Source organism: Macaca fascicularis, chromosome 7 (assembly GCF_037993035.2).
Source record: "Macaca fascicularis isolate 582-1 chromosome 7, T2T-MFA8v1.1".
Taxonomy (NCBI): Eukaryota; Metazoa; Chordata; class Mammalia; order Primates; family Cercopithecidae; genus Macaca; species Macaca fascicularis.
In genome coordinates this window covers 174,522,944-174,531,746 of record NC_088381.1, presented here as the reverse complement: position 1 = coordinate 174,531,746, position 8,803 = coordinate 174,522,944, and the positions used below count along the sequence as shown (strand labels likewise).

The window sequence follows — 8,803 nt, the reverse complement described above, 5'->3', positions numbered from 1 at the left end:
ATTTCATGCTCATGATTGGAATAATCAATATTGTAAAAATTGTCATACTGCCAATAGAAATTTACAGATTCAATACTATTTATGTAAAACTACCACCATCATTCTTCGCAGAATTAGAAAAAAAAGTATATATATTCTAAAAGTTATATGGAATCAAAAAGCCCCTGAGTAGCCAAAGCAATTCTAAGCAGAATGAATCATGACAGAAGCACCCTGATACCTGACTTTAAACTACACCATAAAGTCACAGTAACCAAAACAGCTTGGTACTGGTACATGAGCAGACATGCAGAAAAATGGAACAAAATAGGAAACAGAAATAAACCTGCACACATAAACGATCTGATATTTGATAAGGCTGACAAAAACAAGCAATGGGGAAAAAACTCTGTATTCAGTAAATGGTGCTGCGATAACTGGATTTGTCAGATATACAGAATGCAAAAGTGAAGGAGGCTGGGCAGCTTTGACTTAGATTTCAGAGGATATGCAGAGGGCCCTGCAGGCCCAGCAAGAAGCCTGCTACAGCAGTGGAGCCACCACAGACAGCCTCTACTAGGGCAGTGCCAAAGATGGGGAAAGAGAGGGTTGGAGCCCCAGCTCGAAATCCCCACTAGGGCATTTTAAATTAAAGCTGTGGGAATATGGCCATGACCCTCAAGGTCTCAGAATGATAGAGCCAAAGGCAGCTTGCACTCTCAGCCTGGAAAAACTTCAGGTACTTGACTAACCTGTGAAGGCGGCCCCATAAGCTGTGCTCGGCTGTAAGGATGAAATGCCTGAGGTTTCTGGGACCCCTTCAACCCAGGGTGCCCTGGTTGAAGTACATCAAGTAAAGTGAGATTATTTTGTAGTTTTAAGATTTAATATCGGCTCTGCTAGGCTTTAGGCGTGTGTGGGGACTACTGGCCATTCCTTTGGACATTTTTTTCCTTTTGTATTAACGATATTTAACCAATGCCTGTGGCACTCTTACACACTGGAAGTAAATCACTCTTTAAAACATTTGCCAGCTCATAGCTGGAAGGAAATTACCTTAAGACTCAGATGAGACTTTGGAATTTTCAGCTGGAGGCTGACCAAGTTAAGACTTTTGGAAACTATCAAAAAAAAAATCATTTTGTAACTTATGAAGGGCATAAGATCAGGGGGCACAAGTGTGAAATGATACAGTTTAGATGATTGTCCCCTCCAAATCTCATGGCGAAATGTGATCCACAGTATTTGAGGTGGGGCCAAGCGGGAGGTTTTGGGACATGGGGAAAGATTCCTCAGGAATGGCTTGGTAACCACCCCATGGCAATAGGTGAATTATTACTGTATTAGCTACGGTGAGATCTGATTATTAAAAGGAGTCTGATGACCCTCCTCCCCTCTCATGTCCCCCCTCACCATGTGACATAGCCTCCTTCCCCTTTGCCTTCCACCATGATCGTAAGCCTTCTGAGGCCCTCACAAGAAACAGATGTGGGTGCCATGCTCCTCACACAGCCTGCAGAACTGTAAGCCAAATAAGCCTCTTTTATTTGTAAATTACTTGGCCTCAGGCATTAATATATAGCAATGCAGAATAGACTAAAATACACTGCCCAAAGCAATATACAGAGTCAACGCAATATCCATCAAGTAACCAATAAAATTAATTACATTTTTTTTAAATATCCTAAAATTTATATGGAAGCAAAAAAGAGCCTTTTGATTCCATATAATAGCAAAAGCCATCCTAAGAAAAGGAAACACAGCTGAAAGGATCACATTCCCTGACTTCAAATTATACTACACAGATATAATAAGAAAGAAAGCATGGTACTGGTACCAAAACAAAACAAAAAATATTAGACCAGGTACGTGGTAGCTTATGCCTGTAATTCCAGCACTTCAGGTGGTAGAAGCTGGTGGATCACCTGAGGTCAAGTTCAAGACCAGCCTGACCAACATGGTGAACCCCTGTCTCTACTAAAAATGTGAAAAACTAGCTGGGCCTAGTGGCCCATGCCTGTAATCTCAGCTACATTGGAAGCTGAGGCAGGAGAATTGCTTGAACCCGGGAGGTGGAGGTTGCAGTGAGCCAAGATCATGCTATTGCACTCCAGCCTGGGTGACAAGAGCAAAACTTCATCTCAAAAAAAAAAATTAATGTAACAGAATAGAGAGCCCAGAAATAAAGCCAAATAACTACAACCACCTGTTCTTTGGCAAAACTGACAAAAATATACACTGGAGACACAACCCTGTATTCAATAAGGGGTGCTGGGAAAATTGGACGGCCACACGTAGAAGAATCAAACCAGACTTCTATCTCACCATAGACAAAAATTAACTAAAGATGGATTCAATAATTAAATGTATAAACTGAAACTATAAAAATACTTGAGGAGAATGTAGGGAAAATTCTCGGGACATTGGACTAGGCAAATAAAATATGACTAAGACTTCAAAAGCAAATGCAGTGAAAACAAAAATAGACAGAGAGGACTTAATTGAACTAAAGATCTTCTGCACAGAAAAAGAAATAATCAACATGGTACACAAACAGCCTACAGAATGGTAGAAGGTATCACTTCACCTCAGTTAAGATAGCTCTTATTTAAAAAGAAAAAAGAAAAAAAGCAAGGTGTGGTGGTTCATGCCTGTGATCCCAGCAATTTGGGAGGCCGAGGCAGGTAGAGCACTTGACATCAGTAGTTTAAGACCAACTTGTCCAACATGGCGAAAACCCATCCCTCCTAAAAATGCAACAATTAGCTGGGCATGTTGACTGGCACCTGTAGTCCCAGCTACTTGGTAGGTTGAGGCAGGAGAAACGATTGAACCTGGGAGTTGGAGGTTGTAGTGAGGTGAGATCACGCCACTACACTCCAGCCTGGATGACAGGAGCGAAACTCTGTCTCAAAAATGAAGAAAGGGAGGAAGGAAAGGAGGGAGGGAGAGAGAGAGAGAGAGAGAGAGAGAGAAAGAAAGAAAACTAACAAATGCTGGTAAGGTTGGGGAGAAGTACAGTCAGTCACTATGGAAAGCAGTGTGGACATACCTCAAAAAACTACAAATAAAACTACCAAATGACCCATAAATTTCACTACTGCAAGTTTATCCAAAAGCATGAAAATAATTATATCAGAGATTTCTTACTCCCAGTGTATATGGCAGGACCTTTCGCAATAGCTAAGATACGGAATCAAACCAGGTGTCGGACAGGAGATGAATGGTTAAAGATGATGTGGTGCAGATACGTGATGAGATACTAGTCATCCATAAGGAAATCCTGTTATTTTTGGCAATGAGGATGGAACTGGAGGACATTATGTGAAATGAAATAAGGCAGGAACAGCAAGTAATACACCTTGTTTTCTCACTCATACATGGAAGAGAAAAGAAAATCTGTCTTATAGAAATAAAGAGTAGAACAGAGGATACTAGGGTCTGGGAAGGGTAGGGGAAGAGATAGGCAGAGATTTGTGAAATAATACATTAGAGTTAGATAGGAGGAATAGATTATAATGTTCTTTACCACTGTGGGATAAATGTATTTAACAATTATATGCAGTTTCAAATAGTTAGAAGGATATTGAGTGTTCCCAACAAAAAGAAAACGTTTCAGACGATGGATATATTAATTATCCTTATCTGACCCCTACACATTGTTTCAAAACATTGCTATGTACCTCATGAATATTTACAATCATTATTTGCCTATTAAAATTATATTAGAAAACACAAACTTCATTGGAAGTAACATAAATGGAGGCTTTGGAATACACCTGGAGATAGGGTGAGGGTATGGAATACATTACAGGCCTAGCATTCAATGGCAAGAGGAGCTCCCATTGGCTTTTTGTATTTGTAGCACTGAGTAAATCTAACATTTATCAAAGCTTCCCTCTACAATAGAGACCTGAGGTCTAGGGGGGTCTTGCAGATAGATATGCAGAGGGAAGAAGCAGGAGTAGAGGGTTGCTGGCCCATTTAACAATAGTTGGAATGATAATTATGCATGTAGAGAAGCCAACATGGATTTAAATAAGTTGCATGACTGAATGACATGCAAAAAAAAAATCCAATGGAAATCTTTAAATAAAATTGATAATGAAACTATTTTGGGTGAAGATGTTCACTGAAGTTAAGTGAGCCATTAAAGCTGTTAAGAACTACAGTAACCACTGGATTGGATTCAGCTTTGTCTGAATTCAGGGTGATTATTACTGGCTCAGGCAGGGGTCAGAAATGAAGATGGATAGGTGGTACCAACCCAAAAAAGTCAGGGACCAGAAAGATTCACAGCTGAATTTTTTCAGATGTACAAAGAAGTGTTGCTACCAATCCTAGTGTAACTTTTCCCAAAAATGAGGATAAAGGACTCCTCCCTAAGTTATTCTGTGAGATCAGCATTATTCTGATAACAAAACCTAGCAGAGACTTAATTTAAAAAGAAAACTTTAGGCCAATACATCTGATGCAAAAATGCTCAATGAAATACTCACGAACTGAACACAGCAGCACATCAAAAAGCCTAATCTACCAACACTTTGTTCCTGGGATGCAAGGTTGGTTCAATATATGCAAATCAGTAAATGTGATTCATCACATAAACAGAATGAAAAACAAAAACCATGTTAACCATAGACACAGAAAATGTTTTGAATAAACTTTAGCATTCTTTCATATTAAAAACCATCAACTAGGCATGAAGGAACACACCTCAAAATAATAAGGGCCATCTATGACAAACTCACAGCCAACATTATACTGACTGGGCAAAAGCTGGAAGCATTTTCCCCTGAAAACTGGAACAAGAAAAGGACACCCACTCTAACCACTCCTGTTCATCATTGTCATGGAAGTCCTAGCCAGAGCATGCAGACAAGAGAAAGAAATAAAAAGCATCAAATCAGGAAGAGAGAGTGTCAAACTATCCTTGCAGATGAAATGATCATATTCCTGAGCCTGTAGTTTGGTGATTAACATTAATTTAGAAAACTTGTCAGTCATCATTGTTTAAATATTTCTTCTTAGCCTTTCTCTGTTTTTTTCTATTTCCCATTATGTGCATGTTATACCTCTGCAACTGTCCCACAGTTCTTGGGTAAGCTGTTCTGGTTTTATATGTAAGTTGTGTGTGTGTGTGTGTGTGTATCTGTGTGTCTGTGTGTCTCCGTGTGTGTATATTTGTATTTGTGTGTTTACTGTTCTAAAAATACATTTTTTCTTTTTGCTTTTCAGTTTGGGAAATTTCTATTGAGATAGTTTTAAGTTCAGGTTTTTGTCCGCAGCTATGCCCCATCTACATATAAGTCCATTGAAAGAATTACTTGATTCTGTTAGAAAATTCTTGATATCTACTTTTATTTTCCTTTTTTAGAATTTGCATCATTCTACTTGCATGACACAGCTGTTCCTGCATGCTGTCTGCTTAATTCATTACAGCTCTTAGCATATTAATCATAGTGGTTTTAAATTCTTCGTTTGGTAATTCCAACTCAAATGGCATAGCTGAGTCTCATTTTAATGCTTGTTCTGTCATATCACATGATGATACATTTCTTTTAGTATATATCATTATTTTCACAGGCAGAATTTATGTAACAGGTGAAAGAAACTGCTGTAAAGAGGCCTTTAGTGATATTATTGTAAGTTGTGGATGAAACGTGTTTCATAATCCTCTGGTTATGGCTTAATGTAGCAAGTTTAGGCCTTTGAAAATAAATCCTTACATGAGTGTGAAAAGATAAGCCATAGATTTGGAGAATTTCCTCACAAATCAAATATTTGGAAAAGGACTTTTATCACGAATAATAAAAATTATCTTACAATTGAACAATAACAAAACCACACAATTTAATTTTAAAATAGACAAAGACCTGAACAGAAAGAAGCCTCATCTAAAAATAAATATAAAAAGTGATCTGCATGATTTTCAGGTATTTGTATGTTTAATATTCAAAAAAATACTACTATCCTGTTACAATGGGTAAAATACACAGTATAGACAGTATCAAATTGTGATGAGGAAGCTGAAAAACAGAACATTCACTCCATGTTGGAGGGAAGGGGATGCTGAAGTGGCACATATACAACTACAGTTAATAATTTATTGTATATTTCAGAATAGCTAGAAGATAAGATTTAGAATGTTCTTAACACAAAGAAATAATCAGGTATCTGGATTTGATCACTGCAAATAATATACTTTTATCAAAATATCATGCATATCCCTTAAAGGTTTTGAACCATTCTGTATCTATATAAATTAAACATTTTTTAAAAACAGTGCACGGGAATCCAGCTAATTGCTGATTCCCATTAGATGTGATGTTCTGCATAATCTGTAAACTAATCAGAATCTGTGGGTTTGTAAAGGACTTTAGAAATCAACTAGACTAATTGTTTCTAAAGATAAGTCTCCCAAGTTTAATTATTTTCCTAATGGGTGGTGATTTTGAACATAGAAGATATGTTAACAGTTGTTGCTGGTGAGACATAGAAGATATGTTAACAGTTGTTGCTGGTAAGTTTTCTTCTAGTCTTGGGAGAAAAGGTTTGTAGGGAGGAATCTGGGACAATCTTTTAAGTCTCAACTTCAATGTGATTATCTCAGTAAATATTTTCTGATACCCCTGAGTAGGAGAAGTCTCATATATCTCCTGTGAATTAAAAGTAGAATTCTAAGCACCCAGCTGACTGAATGGAACATTCCTCTTCAACAAGGAGTTCCATGGACACTAGAAAACCTAGTTTAGGCCGTGTTAGAAATAGAAGATCAGAAATGCCTCATTATACATTCCTCCCTTTGGAATTTAAGCAGAAGTAACCAGCATTTTCATTAAAACAGATTTACGGCTGAGAAAACAGATTCCGTGTAGCAGTAAAATACCAAATTCTAACCTGACTCAAGAATAGCATCACATCACAGAGAGCAGGCCTTGAAAGGGATCAAAGTCATTCACCCTAAAATATATTTCTTTGAAATATTTTACAATTGCCCTGCACAGTTAGTTTTTTGCAAGAGAAATTTAAATTCTGTAGATAATCTGCTTCCCTTTCAAGGTGTTTGTATTATACTGAGGAGATTAGCTGAGAGTCTAGTGTATCTTTTAAATCTCTTAATTGAAAATATTTGCTGTCTATTGCCTCTAAGGGTGGTCACAAAAGAGACTTCATCTACATGGTAAGAATCTTGTTCTCCAAAACCCGTTATCTTAACCCAGACACTTTTTTTGTACTAGTTTCAGGTCTTTTGATAAAAATTTAAGTCTTTCAATCAATTGCCAATCAGAAAATCATTTAATTCACCTATAAGCTGTAATCTCCTCCCCACAGTGCCTCACTTCTAGCGGTTTTGTCTTTATGGAACAGGTTAACATACATCTCACGTGTATCAATTGATGTTATTAAATTTAACCTGCAGTCAAGTCATTTTGGGCACATGTTCTCAAGATCTTCTGGGGCTGTGTCACAGGGCATGATCCTCACATTTGGCTCAGAATAAATCTCTCTAAATATTTTGCAAACTTGGCTTTTTATTAAGAGTTCTAACAGAACCTACTCTGTGGTCTTTGTTACATCCACAAGTATGATGTTAGTAAACATTAGTTATTAAAATAAGCACATGTTGGCAATTTCTTATGAAGTTACACAGAGACCTTCTATGGGATCAATTGTAAATGTTTCAAAGTATTTCTGCAGTTATTTCAAAATTTTATGTTCCACAGATACTTCTATCAGATTCCTTACATCAGCTAATTATTTGCTTTATGACTTTTGCATTTTTGTAGATGATCACAATTTGTTTTATGAGTTTTTTGTAGATGATCATGCCCTATCTCCTCTGGGCCTTTATTGTAGAAAACTGTATGTAACTACTCAGGACTACATCTGAAAGTCCTTACTGCAGTGGGTGCCAGAATTGCTGTGGGTTTCCTCTGCAGCCACCAGACACTCAGATTCATTCAGTGAAATCTTAATTTTGTTTCCTGCTTGGCTTTGGGCCTTAATCTTGTGCCATCCTGAAAGACTCTGTCTTTCAGGTCCCCCTGGGCATCCCAGAGCCACAAGGACCTGACAATTGTCAATGTGGTGGGAGGGGTTGCACTGAACGGACACTATCTGTCCTTCTGAGGGAGCCACACTCCACGCAGACATCACAGTCCTGACTCAGGATGTGTCCTTCCAAATATCCCTGCCCATCCGGCGGGTGTGATGCTGATCCATGCATCTTCCTCCCACTAATGGGTAGAGGGTCTCCTTGTTTGTTCCAACATCTTCTTCCAGCAGCCACTATGTCTTCCCACTGATGTCTTCAGCTTCCTTTTTTCTGCCCTTCCCAGCAGGATGCAGCTGTTTTTCCAGAGGGAAGAGAGAGGAGATGGGAGATGAGGCTGTTATTCCTGAGAGAATGGACAGAGCTTTGGAGCTTTTCTTCCTTCCGTCCCAGTTTCTATGAGTTCCTCCAGTGGCTGTAACACAGAGGTGTTAGTGGCTTTGCCCCAGTATGTTAATTCTTTGGTAATGTCGTGGTGGCAGGGGAGGTGGGTCTGGATGCATTTCAGCCACAGCCGCTGTTCCACTTTCGCACACAGAAACATCCTGGGAGGGAGAGGCTGGAGATTTTTGTGATGTGTCCTCAGTCCTGGCAGAAAAGGTTTCAATAGCAGTAGGAATCCTCAGTTGTATGTCCTCTGATAATTTAAACAATAACTTCTTTACTATACTCAACTCTAAACAATCTGAAGAATATGTCTAAGTTAATCCTGCATTAGCTTATATGACATTTGCTGGCCTCTACCCCAGATAAGTTCATATTCTCTTC

The 8,803-nt window shown here is 38.4% G+C and overlaps 1 long non-coding RNA gene across 3 annotated transcripts in view; it reads right to left on the bottom strand.

Moving 5' to 3' along the window:
- Nucleotides 1-8,803, bottom strand: part of LOC123574723 (uncharacterized) — a 39,005-nt gene that overhangs the window by 17,489 nt on the left and 12,713 nt on the right. The gene's annotated exons all lie outside the window — the stretch shown is intronic.